The 17,914-nt window shown below is 33.5% G+C and overlaps 1 protein-coding gene across 4 annotated transcripts in view; it reads right to left on the bottom strand.

The window, feature by feature from the left end:
• Positions 1 to 17,914, bottom strand: part of Mbd5 (methyl-CpG binding domain protein 5) — a 481,517-nt gene that overhangs the window by 315,685 nt on the left and 147,918 nt on the right. For all 4 annotated transcript variants that reach the window (XM_047547386.1, XM_047547387.1, XM_047547389.1 and 1 more), the window contains exon 2: positions 15,090 to 15,183. The gene's annotated coding sequence lies outside the window, so the exon portion shown is untranslated. The remainder of the gene's footprint in view (positions 1 to 15,089; positions 15,184 to 17,914) is intronic.

The raw sequence follows: 17,914 nt of genomic DNA, 5'->3' as shown, positions 1-17,914 counted from the left end.
GTTTTACTTTTAAATTCACAAAGAACTTAAGTAGGCTCTTCATGCTCTCAGGCAATCATAGTACATTTCCCTAGTCCATTCAATTTCCCATTTTCATCGAAAAAGTTTTCACACCTTCTCCTTAAGGATTCCTCCTCATACTTCAAATCAAGTCAGTTGGCTTAACTTCAAATTACATTCAGATTCCAGCTACTTCTCATCACTCATGCCACTATATCTCTGGGCTATTGGCACTATTAGCTCCAAATTATTCCCTAATATTTACGCTTGCTCCCCATTGACCTGTTTGTAATATATCACTTAAAAAGTCTTTCAAAATTTCAGTCAGATTCTTTGCTAAAATGAACCAATCAACCAATCAGCCAATAAAGAAGCAAAAACACTCCAATGGATATCCTTATTTTTCTGACTTCATAACCTACCATTAGTGTTCATACTCTGCTTTAGCAAACTACTACATAACATAAACAAGATGCATTAGGGCACTAGGGCTATTAAGTGAAAGTTATTTTGGTAAACATGAAAATTATCTATGTGGATATGTTAACCTAAAACCATGTATATGTGAATTCTTCAGATTTTTGTAGCAGCTACTCAATTGATTCTACTCTAGGTGGTAAGTTTAGGTACATACTCACATTATTTGTACCCCAGGGCTTACCTTCATTTAATTTTTTTTTTTTAAACTTACACCTTCCCTTGTCTGGTGTCCTTCAGTACAATGTTAAGTATTAGTTGTGACAATAGTCATCTTTGCAATGTCCCTAACTGTTGTGTAAACACTTTCAGTATTTATTTATTCCTTCCCTACCCCTCTCTTACAACTGATCTATTATGGATTGAGTGGGGTGAAAAATTTTCTTAGGTGAATAAATTTTCTATGTATAATGGTATTTCTGATTATTTTCAATTGCACATGCAATTGTTTTAACATTACAGGTATCGATGTCATGCTCTTAATTTGCAGATATTCATAGCTGCTACATTTTCTTTGTGAGATGTACTCATTGAATTAAAAATGACTGTTTATTTCATTTAATGTTTCCTTCACCATATTACTCATTGTTTTTCTTTATACTGTTAAATTATGCTTATACTTTATTGTTTGTCAGCTTTAATTGACATTTTGACACCCAAATATTAAAGATGAGAAAATCAAAAGTTAAACTATATAAACAGTGAAAGGGAGAACACCGAGGTGATATTTTTTTTTTTCTATTTTTAGGGAATATAGTGTTTTATTATGTTCCTTAGCGTGAATTCACATATTTTAGTCTTTACAGTGAATACTTTCAAAGCTCACTGACAGTTCTTCTATGGTAAATCTTCTAGTTATTTCCATCTGACTAGCAGTTATTCATGTAGATTTATTTTTTAAAAAGAAGGGGACACTTGAAGAATACTCCATGAGTTCAACACTGACTGTACTCTTTATATTTAAAAAGATAATATGTCCAGAATTTAAAATATAAAATATTTTCATTTCTATAAGATTTTGTAGGTGTTATTCCAGTGCCAATGGGCACTAAACATTGTTACAGATAAAGCAGAAATAAGTCTTCTAATTTTTTTTTCCTTGTCAATGACATCATCATGTTTAAAGTTCAGTATGTAATGAGAATGTGTCTGGGTATCAATAATTCTAGGTCAATTTTTGCTGGCCCATGGTTTAAATTGTTTCCTATTTTATAAAAGTGTTACTAAATTTTATCTTTAAATAAATCATTCTTCTGATTTTAATCAGTTACATTCTTTCAGGTGCTTTCTACAATGTCAAGTCTCTCTTGTGCTCATTCCAATTTCACCTTTGAAATAAATTCTTTTTAAGTTTGGCTATCTCATACTACATCTTTTCCTTTTATTTCTCAATGTCTTTTCCAGACTTCTTGCCTTCTGGCTTGTGAATTTAAAAGAGGTGATTACTTCATTTATTTTTCTTCCTTCTTCAACCCCTACTCCAAGTCTCTCTCTCTCTCTCTCTCTCTCTCTCTCTCTCTCTCTCTCTCTCTCTCTCTCTCTCTCTATCCATGGAGAAAAATAAACACTATATTTTCAGCAAAATTAAGATTCAGGTTCAATCCTCACACTCAAAAATAAGTAAAAGCAGTTCTTAGTTGCAGCTCCAGCAGGAGTCACATGAGAGTAAGTGACTAGAAGCAGTTTTTGAGAAATGTTAGCTGAAAGGAACTTCTAATGCAGATCCCAGGAAATGATGGAAACAATGTATGTCATGAAGATACATAATAAACTTTAAGTTGCTATGGGCCTTGCTTGCAATCACAACAGAGGCCAGCAGAGTTGTTAGCAGAATCCTGCTATACTCAGGTTTAGAGTGATGGAAAAGATAGGGCCACACAACGAATCTACCGACAAGCCATTTTTATAAAAAGTGTTTGTATCTGTGGCAGCAGAAATTACCTCTTGGTGAACACTAGCAAAACTGGGGTAAATTCTCTGGCCCCTCCTTTCCACCCACCCCCCACACACCCTTCTTAAAAATAGCTAGATAGCTAAAGTCATTACATTCCATCATAAGTAATAATAATAATAAAAATAACTATAACATTAGTAATAATAAAGATACTATAAGAAAAGAGGAGGGAAAGAATAAGAAAAGATATAGACAACAATTAATCACTAGAAAAAAGTTACCAAACTGGGGGTGGAGTGTGTACTTACTTAGCCTCTGGGGAGTTCTGGGTTCAATCTTCAAAATCAAGGGAGAAACAAAAACTACCACAATGGAAGAGGTGGAAAACAGAATATTTTCATGTTCAGTAGTCATTTGACTTTTTTATTTGGTGGAATGCATGTTCAGTTCTTTTATACAAATGGGTTGTCTTTTCCATTGGCTAATATTCTAAGAATACTAAAAAAGTCAGTGTCTTCCTTGTCATATCTGTTAAATATTAATTCTTTGGTTTTGAAGTGTCTTTTAATTAAATTTGTGGATTTTTCAATTACCCCAAAATTTTTTATAGTAAAAAATTATCAATCTGTTATTTATGGATTTTGTTTTAATCAGCTTTTTTGCCGCTGTGACTACAGAACCCAACTAGAACAACTTGTAGAGAAGGAAGTTTACTGGAGGGCTTATAGTTTCAGAGGTCTTAGTCCGTAGAAGGCTGGTTCCATTCCTTGGGGCTCAAGGTGAAGCAAAATATCATGGTAGAAGAGTGTGGCAGTGGGAAGCAGAGAGAGAGACTGCAGTTTCTAGATACAAAATATACACTCCAAAACAACACCTGAATTTCCACCTCCTGCAGCCACAACCCATCACTACATTTACCATTCAGGTAATCACTATCAGGGGATTAATTCACTGATTGGGTTAAGAATCTCATAACCCAATCATTTATCCTTTGAACCTTCTTGCTTTGTGTCATGCATGAGCTTTTGTGGGACACCTCACATCCAAACCATAACAGCTTTTAAAGAGTTGCTTATAAAACAAATTATCATTCAGTGTAGTCATATTAAAAAACCAAGTTAAGTGCTGGGGTTGTGGCTCAGTGGTAGAGAGTTTGCCTAGCATGTGTGAGGCACTGGGTTAGATTCTCAGCATCGCATTAAAAAAATAAACAGATAAGTAAAATAAAGGCACTGGGTCCATCTACAATTTAAAAAATTAAAAATAAAATCAAATTAAGTGTATCAAAGATGTTTTAAAATTTTTCAAATCACATCAGTCTCATGCATAAAACACATCAATCACTTCTCTTCACAGTTAAAATTCAATTTAAAATCTAAATTGCTTAAGATGATCTATAAGATCCTTATAGGTCTGGCCCTTGCCATCTCTGCAGTCTTATTTCAGACCATTCTTTCCCTTGTTTTCTCTATACCAGCATACTCGATTTCTAAGCTGTGTCTATTAGCTTTACATGATCCAAGAGCCCTTTCAACTGCTGCTTCATTTTCCTGCCACTCTTCTTCCAGACATGGCTCATCATTTTCATCATTCCAGAGATTTCTGCTTAAATATTATTTCCTTAGGAAAGTCTTCCCCGATCACCTTAAATAAAATAAACTCTTACTTTTCTATCACCGTCTATTTACTTACTATATTTTTCTACCTAGAACATGTCACTTTTTTGAAATTACTTCTGTAATTATTTGTTTACTGTTTTATCTTTACCAGTAAGGTAGTAAGCTCTGTGAGGACTTTATTGTTCTGCTAGCTTCTAGAAAAATCTCTGGTCAATAGCTGGTGCACAAATATACTTTTCTTTAGATCAGAAGAGCTTCTTTAGAAAAGTTCTTGCTTTTAAATTTTCCCTAATTATATGCTAATAAGCATTTTTAGAACTCATCAGTACAAGTATATGTCATTTCTTCTCTAGTAAAATGAGATCACATTTTTGTTTGGAAACAACTTTATTTTGACTTATATTAGATTTAAATGACATATGTTTATAAGAATAGATTTTTGAATCTATAAAGCTTTGAGAAAGTATCTGTGTTATACGGCAAAAATCCTGCTTCAGTGTCCTGGTATTATTTTGCTTTTAGTGTGGGCAGACAATATAGTAGATGACATAATGCATTAAAAAATTAAAGTGTTATGGGGGGAAAATGGAAGATAAGGGAGGGGTTGCATTTTAAAATAAACTGATCAACCCAAATAAATAACCTAATGATGCATATAAAGGCCCTTGAAAAAGAAGAACAAACCAATTCCAAAACCAGTAGAAGGAAGGGCATAATTAAGATCAGAGCTGCAATCTATGAACTTGAGAAAAAAAAATACAAAAGATTGATGAAAAAAAGAGTTGGTTTTTGGAAAAGATAAACAAGACTGATAAGTCCTCAGCCAAACTAACCAAATAAAAAGGGAGAAAAACCAAATTAATAAAATTAGATATGAAAAAGGAGAAATCACTACAGATATCTCAGAAATCCAGCAGATCAAAAGGGACTATTTTGAAAACTTACACTCCAATAAATTGGAAAACCAAGAAAAAATGGATACATTTCTAAACAAATACAATCTTCCAAAACTGAATTAAGAAGATATAGGAAACCTAAACAGACCAACAATTTGTAATGAGATATAAACAGTAATAAAAAGTTTTTCAACAAAGAAAAGCCCAGGACTAGATGGTTTCTCAGATGAATTCTACCAAATCTTTAAAGAACAACTAATGTCAATATTCCTCGAATTACTCCATGAAAGAAAAAGGGATGGAACCCTTCCAAATTCATTCTATGAAACTAGTATCACATTCATACCAAAACCAAATAAGAATACATCAAGGAAAAAAAAAAAAAACTACACACCAATATCCCTGATGAACTTAGATGCATAAATACCTTAATAAAATTATAACAAATTATGTTCAACAACATATTAAGAAGATTGTACATCACGACCAATTTGGTTTTATTCTAGAGATGCAAGGATAGTTAAATATATCAAATCAATAAATGTAATTCATCATGTTATCAGAATTAAGGAAAAAATCACTTAATAATCTCAACAGATACAAAGAAGGCTATAGATGGAATTCAGCAACGATTTTATGAAAAGAACATTCAAGAAACCAGAGATACAGGGAACATACCTCAACATCATAAAGACTATATATGAAAAACCCAAAGCCAACCTCATAATAAATGGAGAAAAAAATGATAGCTTTTCCTTTAAAATCTGGGACAAGAAAAGGATGTCCATTCTCATCTCTCCTAGTTTATATACTTCTAAAAATTCTAGTCAAAGCAAATAGGCAAGAGAAGGAAATAAAAGGGATAAAAATAGAAAAGGAAGAACTGCTAGAGGTAATAAATTTGGCAAGGTAGCAGGTTATGAAATCAACATACAAAATCAATACAATACCTTTCCTATATACCAACAACGAATCTGCTGAGAAAGAAATCAGAAAAACAATTCCACTCACAGTGTCCTAAAATTTTTTTAAATACCTAGAAATAAATCTAACCAATGAAAACTATAGAACATAAAGAAAGAAACCTAATAAGAACTTAGAAGATGAAAACAACTCAAGTGTTCATGGATAGGAAGCATTAATTTTGTCAAAATGGTCATACTACCAAAAACAATATGTAGATTCAGTGCAATCCCCATCAAAATTCCAATGACTCAAGGACGATGTTGAATAGAAGTGGTGAAAGAGGGCATCCCTGCCTTGTTCCAGTTTTTAGGGGGAACACCAGAGCAATTAGACAAACCAAAGAAATTAAAGGGATACGAACAGGAAAAGAAGAACTCAAACTATCCCTGTTCGCTGTTCGCTGACGACATGATTATATATTTAGAGGAACCTGGAAATTCCACCAGAAAACTTTTAGAACTCATAAGTGAATTCAGTAAAGTAGCAGGTTACAAGATCAATGCTCATAAATCCAATGCATTTTTATACATACGTGATGAATCTTCAGAAAGAGAAATTAGGAAAACTACCCCATTCACAATAGCATCGAAAAAAATAAAATACTTGGAAATCAATCTCACAAAAGAGGTGAAAGACCTCTACAATGAGAACTACAGAACACTAAAGAAAGAACACTAAAGAAAGAAATTAAAGAAAACCTTAGAAGATGGAAAGATCTCCCATGTTCCTGGATAGGCAGAATTAATATTGTCAAAATGGCCATACTGCCTAAAGTGCTATACAGATTCAATGCAATTCCAATTAATATCCCAATGATGTACCTTGCAGAAATAGAGCAAGCAATTATGAAATTCATCTGGAAGAATAAAAAACCTAGAATAGCTAAAGCAATCCTCAGCAGAAAGAGCGAAGCAGGGGGTATCGCAATATCAGATCTTCAACTCTACTACAAAGCAATAGTAACAAAAACGGCATGGTACAGAATAGAGGACATGGACACAAACCCAAATAAATACAATTTTCCTCATACTAGACAAAGGGGCCAAAAATATGTAATGGAGAAAAGATAGCCTGTTCAACAAATGGTGCTGGGAAAACTGGAAATCCATATGCAACAGAATGAAATTAAACCCCTATTTCTCACCCTACACAAAACTCAAATCAAAATGGATCAAGGATCTCAGAATCAGACCAGAGACCCTGCATCTTATAGAAGAAAAAGTAGGTCCAAATCTTAAACTTGTTGGCTTAGGATCAGACTTCCTTAACAGGACTCCCATAGCACAAGAAATAAAAGCAAGAATCAACAACTGGAATAGATTCAAACTAAATAGTTTTCTCTCAGCAAAGGAAACTATCAGCAATGTGAAGAGAGAGCCTACAGAGTGGGAGAAAATCTTTGCCACTCATAATTCAGATAGAGCGCTAATTTCCAGAATATATAAAGAACTCAAAAAACTCTACACCAAGAATACAAATAATCCAATCAACAAATGGGCTAAGGAAATGAACAGACACTTCACAGAAGAAGATGTACAAGCAATCAACAGATATATGAAAAAATGTTCAACATCCCTAGTAGTAAGGGAAATGCAAATCAAAACTACCCTAAGATTTCATCTCACCCCAATTAGAATGGCGATTATGAAGAACACAAGCAACAACAGGTGTTGGTGAGGATGTGGTGAAAAAGGAACACTCATACATTGCTGGCGGGGTTGCAAATTAGTGCAGCCACTCTGGAAAGCAGTGTGGAGATTCCTCAGAAAGCTTGAAATGGACCCACCATTTGACCCAGCTATCCCACTCCTTGGCCTATACCCAAAGGACTTAAAATCAGCATACTACAGAGATACAGCCACATCAATGTTCATTGCTGCTTAATTCACCATAGCCAGATTGTGGAACCAACCTAGATGCCCTTCAGTTGATGAATGGATAAAGAAACTGTGGCATATATATACAATGGAATATTACTCCGCAATGAAGAATGATAAAATTATGGCATTTGCAGGCAAATGGATGAAATTGGAGAATGTCATGCTAAGTGAGATAAGCCAATCTCAAAAAACTAAAGGACGAATGATCTCACTGATAAGCGGATGAGGACAGATAATGGGGTGTGGGAGGGGTTAGCATTAGGTTTAGGGTTAGATTTAGAGTTAGGGATAAGGAGTGTGGTAAGAATGAAGGAAAGAAGGACTGTATAGAGGGAAAAGAGGGGTGGGAGGGGTGGGGGCGAAGGGAAAAAAATAATGAGTCAAACATCATTGCCCTATGTAAACGTATGATTACACAAATGGTATGCCTTGTCTCCATGTACAAATAGAGAAACAACATGTATCCCATTTGCATACAATAATAATAAAAAAAAATTCCAATGACTTTCTTCATAGAGTAGAAAAAAAAAAACAGTAATAAAATTCATTTGTAAGAATAAAAGACCCAGAATGGCTAAAGCAATGCCAGAGGTATCACAATACCTAACTTCAAATTATACTACAGAGTTATAGTAGCAAAAGCTACATGGTACTGGCACAAAAACAGACACATAGACCAATGATACAGAATAGATCCTTGACAAAGGTGCCAAAAATACACTGGAGAAAAGAAAACCTTTTAAACAAATGGTGCTAGGACAACTAGTTATCCATATGTAAAAGAATGAAACTAGATCTTGATCTCTTGCCATCCATAAAAATCAACTCAAAATGGACCAAAATCTCAGAATTAGAACAGAAACTATGTAACTCCTAGAAGAAAATGTAGGTTCAACACTCCAGCTTTTAGGTAGGCAACAACTTTCTCAGTATGACCCCTATAGCTGAAAAAATATAATGCCAAGAGTTAATAAATGTGTGCTGGGACTGTAGCTCAGTAGCGGAGTGCTTGTGTAAAGCACTGGGTTCAATTCTCAGCACTGCATATAAATAAATAAATAAAATAAAGGTCCATCAACAACTAAAAAAAATTTAAAAAGTTAATATATGGTACAGCATCAAATTAAAAAGCTTCTGCACAGCAAAGGAAACATATGTGAAGAGAAAACTCACAGAATGGGGAAAAAACTTTGCTGGCTACTCTGACAGAGGATTAATATCTGGGATATATAAAGAGCTCAAAAAAGTTTACACCAAAAAAAATCAAACAACCCAATTAATAAATGGACAAATGAATTAAACAGACACTTCTCAAAAATGAAATATAAATGGCCAACAAATACATGAAAAAATGTTCAACATCATTAGCAGTTAGGGAAATGCAAATCAAAACTACACTGAGATTTCATCTTACACCAGTCAGAATGGCAGTCGTCAAGAATAAAAATAAAATAAAGGGTGGAGAGGAGGGTGGAGAAAAAGGAACACTTTAACACTGTTGGTGGGATTGTAAATTATACAACCTCTATGGAAATCAGTATAGACGTTCCTTAAAAGACTAGGAATGGGACAATCACATGACCTACCTATATCATTTCTTGGAATGTATCCTAAAGAATTAAAGTCATCTTACTACAGTAATACATGCATATTCATGTTTATAGCAACACAATTCACAATAGCCAAACTACGAATCCAGCCTAGATGTCCATCAATGGATGAATGGATAAAGAAAATGTGGCATATATACACAATCAGCCGTAAAGAAAAATGAAATTATGGCATTTGCAGGAAAATGGATGGAACTAGAAATCATTATGTTGTTTGATTCCTTGTGTTATTTTTTCCCTTCCCCCCACCCCTCCCACCCCTCTTTTCCCTCTATACAGTCCTTCCTTCCTCCATTCTTGCCACCCTCCCTAACCCTAACCCTAAACCTAACCCTAAACCTAATGCTAACCCCTCCCACCCCCCATTATGTGTCACCATCCACTTATCAGCGAGATCATTCGTCCTTTGGTTTTTTGAGATTAGCTTATCTCACTTAGCATGATATTCTCCAATTTCATCCATTTGCCTGCAAATGTCATAATTTTATCATTCTTTATGATGAAGTAATATTCCATTGTATATATAGGCCACAGTTTCTTTTTCCATTCATCAACTGAAGGGCATCTAGGTTGGTTCCACAATTTGGCTATTGTGAATTGAGCAGCTATGAACATTGATGTGGCTGTATCTCTGTAGTATGCTGATTTTAAGTCCTTTGGGTATAGGCCAAGGAGTGGGATAGCTGGGTCAAATGGTGGGTCCATTTCAAGCTTTCTGAGGAATCTCCACACTGCTTTCCAGAGTGGCTGCACTAATTTGCAACCCCACCAGCAATGTATGAGTGTACCTTTTTCCCCACATCCTCGCCAACACCTATTATTGCTTGTGTTCTTGATAATCACCATTCTAATTGGGGTGAGATGGAATCTTAGTGTAGTTTTGATTTGCATTTCTCATTACTAGAGATGTTGAACATTTTTTCATATATCTGTTGATTGCTTGTACATCTTCTTCTGTGAAGTGTCTGTTCATTTCCTTAGCCCATTTGTTGATTGGATTATTTGTATTCTTGGTGTAGAGTTTTTTGAGTTCTTTATATATTCTGTAAATTAGTGCTCTATCTGAAGTATGAGTGGCCTCGAAAAAAATAAAATACTTGGGAATCAATCTCACAAAAGAGGTGAAAGACCTCTACAATGAGAACTACAGAACACTAAAGAAAGAAATTCAAGGAAACCTTAGAAGATGGAAAGATTTCCCATGTTCCTGGATAGGAAGAATTAATATTGTCAAAATGGCCATACTACCTAAAGTGCTATACAGATTCCACGCAATTCCAATTAAAATCCCAATGAAGTACCTTACAGAAATAGAGCAAGCAATCATGAAATTCATCTGGAAGAATAAGAAACCCAGAATAGCTAAAGCAATCCTCAGCAGAAAGAGCGAAGCAGGGGGTATCGCAATACCAGATCTTCAACTCTATTACAAAGCAATAGTAACAAAAACGGCATGGTATTGGTACCAAAATAGACAGGTAGATCAATGGTACAGAATAGAAGACATGGACACAAACCCAAGTAAATACAATTTTCTCATATTAGACAAAGGGGCCAAAAATATGCAATGGAGAAAAGATAGCCTGTTCAACAAATGGTGCTGGGAAAACTGGAAATCCATATGCAACAGAATGAAATTAAACACCTATTTGTCACCCTGCACAAAACTCAACTCAAAATGGATCAAGGACCTCGGAATCAGACCAGAGACCCTGCACCTTATAGAAGAAAAAGTTGGTCCAAATCTTCAACTTCTTGGCTTAGGATCAGACTTCCTTAACAGGACTCCCATAGCACAAGAAATAAAAGCAGGAATCAATAACTGGGATAGATTCAAACTAAAAAGTTTTCTCTCAGCAAAGGAAACTATCAGTAATGTGAAGAGAGAGCCTAAAGAGTGGGAGAAAATCTTTGCCACTCATAGTCCATAATTTTAAGACCTGTGAAAAAGTAGCAAATTGTGACCCTCAAACCAATAGAAAAGATAGTCAACAGCAACAAACCATGAAATGACAGCAATAATTTATTTAGGAAAGAGTATGAAATAGCTAATACATATTACATATACTCACATATTTAAAGAAAAATTTTAAAATGTAAAAATAGTGAAAAAATATATATATTTTTTCATTTATAAGAGGTCAGGAAAGGAAAATAATGGCATGGTTTACTGTGATATCCATTATATTTTACATATCTAAGGAAAAAAATAACCAGTTGAACTAGTTTCTTTACTTTCACAAGGCAATGAAAATTAAATAAACCAATAATTTTTATTTTTTTCCTTGATTTCAAACTTTCAGCAAAAATCTATTGAACAGAGAAGAAAAATGTACACTAAATGCTTAGAATATCTGTATCACCACATTCCAATTGCTTCTACTTTCTTAAGTATATACCTATTTGCCCACTAATTTGGGGTACAAAGAAATACTTATTCACTGCAGAAATTAAATAAAGTGCAAATAAGGATAGCAAAAATATATTCAGCCATCATTTCATCCTACAAGATAAATTGTGTTATACTTTGGTGATTGTGTGTACAGGAATACATTTTTATAAAAAATAAAATATTACGCAGAATAGTTTTTTATATTAATATAATTTATTAAATTGACTAATGTTGGGCATTTAAGTTGTTTTCCAACATCATGATAAGATAATTTTTGATAATATATTTAGGAGAAATTTCCAGAAATGTGATCACTAAGTCAAAGGGTACATACATATTTACAACATTTGTTAGGGTTTCCTCCAGAAAGATTATACTAGTTGGACTAGTAGAACTCTTGGGTCACTTTCTAAATACCAACTCCAGTAGGAACTATAAAAGGAAAGGCCAACTAATAAGAAAATGGAAGTGCTTGGGAGGCTGAAGCAGGAGGATCGCAGACTCAAAGCTACCCTCAGCAATTTAGTAAGGTCCTGGGCAACTTATTGAGACTCAGTTTCAAAATAAAAAATAAAAAGGGCTGGGGATGTGGCTCAGTGATTAAGCACCCCTGGGTTCAATCCTGGGTAGTACTAGTACTACTACTACTACCGCTACTAGGGTTCGGCAATGTTGTTGGACTCAAGAACAACTTCAAAAAACTCAGTAGCATTTCTGTGACAGCCATAGATATAAAAAAAAATTTAATTAAATATATAAAATCTAGGTGGCTATTTAAAGAGCATGATGCATAAAATTTAAAAGTTTGAGGATGGAAACACATTTTTCCATATCTAAACTAATAGGAAGTTAATATTTAGCTTATAAAGCAAAGTCCTAGTACATATTAACCAAGATATAGGAACACAAATGAAAAAATGAATAAAGAACATAAATAAGCAATTTCAGAAGAGAGAAGCCTTAAAAGAGAGATAAATGTATAAAGAGAGATTCAAACTCATTATTTAATAATAGAAGAATTCAAATTAAAATAATAAGCTATAAAGTTACACACATTAGACTGAGAACACAAGAGAGTTAGATAATGTTAATGGTTGGCAGGCATGAAGGGGCTACTGGGAACATGGACGGAAGAATTTACTAGGGGTACATCTGATAGTACTTTCTTAATTTAAACATAAACATATATCTGTTTCACCCAGCAATTCTGTTTCTGGATATACAGCCCCAAAAAATTCTTGCAAAGTCCCATGACAGGATAAGTAAGTGTGAGCATGCTCATCATAGTATTGTTTGTGATGACAGGGAATTGGAAACAACTTGGGTGGTATTCATTGGGGAAAACGGACAGTTAAAACATGACAGCTATCAACCATGAAATACTAGGTAGCCATTACAACCAATGTAAACACGGCGACATAAATAAATGTTTAAGCATATAAAACAGAAAACAAACTGAGATAGTCTTATTAATTAAATATATAAAATCTGGGTGTCTATTTAAAAAAATTAAACTTAAAAAGTTGAAGCATGGAAACTTTTTTTCATATCTACAAGTAGCAGGAAATTAATATATAGCTTATATAACAAATTCAGACAACATATTAATTAAGAACAGGAATCCAAATGAAGAAATGAATAAAGAATATAAATATGCAATTTCAGAGGAGGAACAATACCACTTATGCATATTTACATATTATATTATTTACATATTATGCATTTTAGGTTTACAAATGGGGGAAATAAAAGGGTACAGATGGTTAGACAAACTCAACTGGTAAGAGGATAACCGTTGAAGCCTAGAGATAGGCACATGACATTTTATAATATTATTCTATTTTTATTATTAATTTGACATTTTCCATATAGATATTGTAAAATACACAATAATACTTACATGAAAATACAAACAAAAAAGAATGCTGAAATAGATATTATTTTAGAATATCATATGAAATTCTCACTGGAGAATGGGATTTAGGAGATTTGAGAATGGGAGTAGAAAAGACCTTAAATAAAATAAGATGTAATTTTCATGACCAATAGTGACAGTGTGCCATGAACTGAGAAGTGTGATTAACTCTATTTTCTCTCCATGGAAAGGTCCATTACATTTTTTTCTTAATCAAAAAGATCTGATTTAGACTGTAAAGATGAAGGAACTATAAAAATTATTATCTAAACCTTATAATTCAAAAGACAATTAAATAGCTGTTCCATGTAACCAATTTACAATACATAGCTATGGAAACGAATTAGGAATAAGTAATATCACTTATTTTTTTTTAAGGAAAATCATTTCTGACAATAATATTCATCACAGAAAACTAGCAAAATCACTAAGCTGCTAACCATAAATTAAAGAGGGAAAAAATAGACATGAACTACTTGTACTCGAAAAGAAAAAAGAAAAATAGAATAAAGGAAAAAGAAAACTGCACCAGAAGCCATAAACTATTTTACTGGGTTCATACAGTGGCAAAACTGGATTTTTTCTAAGGCAAAATCTTATGCTGTTATTGAAATATGAAGGTTGTTAAATCTGAACTTTTGTTTTCTTCGGGGGAAAAAAAACTAGATTTGATTTTGCACCCTCTCATTCCTACTCAGCAAGAACCTAGAGCTAAATAGGAGTGCCTCACTTATAGACCACACACTCTCTGGGCTTGCATTATCCCCATCTGGCAAACAGTTGTTTAAAGTACCTTTTAGGAGGTTTGTACCCCTTCCACCACACTTGAAATGTTATCAAAATGTAGTCGGAGATGTATATTCAGGTAAGTATATAAGCAGTCACAGAAGGCATGAACAGAACACATGAAGTGAAAGGATATGCCAGGTCAGGAAAGATCTTTGAGGAGTCATGAAATAATGAAAAGGGGTCTGGTATTCAGAGGAACCATGACTATGTGAAAACCCATGACAGGGTTTTCTGGAGTAGGTAAAGAACAAACTCTTAATGTGTTAAAAGGAACTGATTAATTACATTAAAAAGAAAACAAAATAGTGGATGATAGTAGGTTTTATTTTTTCAAGTTACATTCTGTAAATTGTGTTCATGGGTTTGACGGAAGCTACTTCACTTATTCTTATTCTTCATTTTTCTTAGTTGGTTTTCTCCCTTCATAACAATATGTCATTTTTAATCAGTTGGTTATAATAAATGAAATATGATACTTCCTGTCAAGATGGTATTAAGGCATAAAGCTTGTCTCTGATATGAACGGATGTGGATGGGAGTCAGTTGAACTGGGTTAGTGATAAAAAATAAGCAAATTTACCAGGTCAAATTACAATCAGACAACCCTAACAATTTAAATAAAGTTATTTATGAGTTACAGTTATTACTTACCTTGAGTGTCTAACTTCTAATGATTTTGTCTGTAAACCATAAACCCTTCAAGATCTATTTCATACATGCAGAAAATGACATCTCCAAGGTTCATCTAGAAGAGATGCATAAGAAAATGTGAATTATAAGTAGTTTCATTTATTTTAAATACAAGAGAAAATATTGAAATTTTGACTTCCTTATTAAAGACGAATTTCTTTAATGGGTTTCAGTGGAGGGAAGTGTGCAGTATAGAATATATTTTATGTAAATAAGCAGCAACAACATTGAGATTTTTCCTTTAGAAGAAACCAAAACTTCTGTCAAATATAAATTTTGATTCATGTCAAAAAACCAAGTACTTTCTATAGTACTATTTTTATCTATGAAAAAATTTAAATAAATATAATTGTAAATACATAGATTCTGATATTCTACATAAACACTGCCCCATCATAGAAAACACTTAACTTGTTCAAAATTATTACAGATGAACATTCTTGATTACCATTTGAACCAAAATCATAGAAATCAACAAGTTCAATATTCTGTTCTCATGAATATCCTTATCACTTAAACTTCTTAATCAGAACAATACACCAACTTAGTACTTTAGCAGAAAAGATCTTTAAAAAAAAAAATTCCCTCCAATAGACAAATGGGAATATTCAGAGAAAAAGTTATTTGCCCTAAAAACTTGATCTTGATTGCCTGACAATGCAGTTAAGAAAAAAGGATTGGGACCCTACTAAGCTATACTTTTAGTATATGGTTTTGAGTACTACAGATTCTCAAGCCAAACATAAATGACTTTTGGATTAGTACTGACATTTTTTTTTTTTTTTTTGGTCATTAGTGTAGATTCCTATTTCTTAGTTGTAGCTGTACACTGAAAGCACTTGAGGCACTTAAAAAATAAATTGATTTATTTATCTTAAGTTGATGCTTAAGATAGTCTGATTTAATTATTACAAAGTGGGGGCCAGGTCTTACGTTTATGTTTATTTTATTGTGTTTTGTGGTACCAGGGATAGAACCCAGAGGTGCTTAACCACTGAGCCACATCTCTAGCCCTTATTTTTTATTTTGAGACATGGTCTCACTAAGTTGCTGAGGCTGGTCTCCAACTTAGATTCTCCTTCCTCAGTCTCCAGAGTCGCTGGGATTATAGGCATGTGCTACCATGCCCAGCCTAGGTTTTTCTTTTCTTTCTTTCTGTTTTTAAAGTGAATTAAGGAAGGTTCTCTTTTCTTCTGATTGAGAAATAATCTCACAAGAACTACTGGCTTATTTTCTACATACTAATAGGACATTAACTTCCATAAAATATCTACAGAAGTTTATGAGGTATTTATACTTGTTAACCTGTGAACTATACAAAATGACTTCCCAAAATTTCATGAGACACACAAACATATACATATACTTCAACAACCATGTAATACATGAAAATACATGGATCCAAGCACGGTATAATTGGTAGTTGCAAGAAATCTCACTACAATTCATTTAAGGACTAAATGTAGTACTTTAAAATATAGACCCTCAGGTGACATGCTCAGAGATTCTGATTTGTGAGAACTAGGTTGAGGTCACAGATTCTCTTTTTTTATAGGTATCCTTGGTGATTATAAAACAGGTCTACTCTCCTTGTAAAACAGTGCTCTAAGCATTTATGAATGCTACTACTAGACGCATTGTTTGCATTTATAAAAATAGTTTTTTAGTTTTAGTCTAAGTCTATATTTCTTCTTTTAGTTTTCTTTCTTTCATTCATGCATGGAATTTAATTTACTCCCCTTCAGTCCCCAGTACTCCTCCTTTTTTCTCCCCCTCTCCTTCCTCTACTGGTCTTCTTTTCACTTATTTGTTTATTTATTTTCAATTGGTACTTTATAGATATAAAGGTGGAACTCACTGTGCTATATTTATATAAGCACATAGCATGATTTTGTCAAATCCATTCCACTTTCCTCCTCTTTCCGGTCCCTCTTCCCTCTTTCTCGATCTCCTCCTTCTACTCCACTGGTCTCTGTATCTTTATGATATCTGATCCCTGCTCCTTTTCCACTTATTTGGCCCTAGCTTCTGCATATTAGAGGAAACATTCAACCCTTGATTTTCTTAGTTTGGCTTATTTCACTTAGCCATTCATTTTCCATTCATTTATTGGCAAAAACCATAATTTCCTTCTTCATGGCTGAGTAAAACTCCATTGTGTATATATATCACATTTTCTTAATCCATCCATCATACTGACAGGGATCTGGTCTGGTATAATTTGGCCATTGTGAATTACTCTGCTTTAAACATTAAGATGGCTTATCACTATTGTTTGCCAATTTTAGTTCTTTTGGATAAAGAAAGAATGGTCATATGGTGGTGTCATTCCCAGTTTTTTTTTTTTTTTTTTTTTAATTCTATTTCTGGTCTTATTACTTCCATTTTACAAAGCCCCCTCCCCTTTTTTATAAGTCACAGAAGCTCAATGAAAAAAAAAAGTTAAAGATCTATAGTTAAGACTACATAAACATTGAACATTTAAAAATAGCAAAAGAAGGGAAAAAAACCCAGAAAAAATATTTTTAGAAAATGCTATTCTATAGGAGAAAATTAATTAAAGTTGTCTTTAACAAAGTGATACCAAAATCAGAAATCTCCATACTGCTTTCCAGTGTGGTTGTAATAATTTGCAGTCCTATCAACAATATATGAGTGTACCTTCTTCCCATATCCTTGCCAACATTATTATTTGTATTCTTAATAATTGCCGTTCTGACAAGATGACATCTTATGCAGTTTTGATTTGCATTTCCCTGATTGCTAGAGTGTTGAGCATTTTTTCA

Source organism: Sciurus carolinensis, chromosome 3 (assembly GCF_902686445.1).
Source record: "Sciurus carolinensis chromosome 3, mSciCar1.2, whole genome shotgun sequence".
Taxonomy (NCBI): Eukaryota; Metazoa; Chordata; class Mammalia; order Rodentia; family Sciuridae; genus Sciurus; species Sciurus carolinensis.
This window is presented reverse-complemented; position numbering and strand designations above follow the sequence as displayed.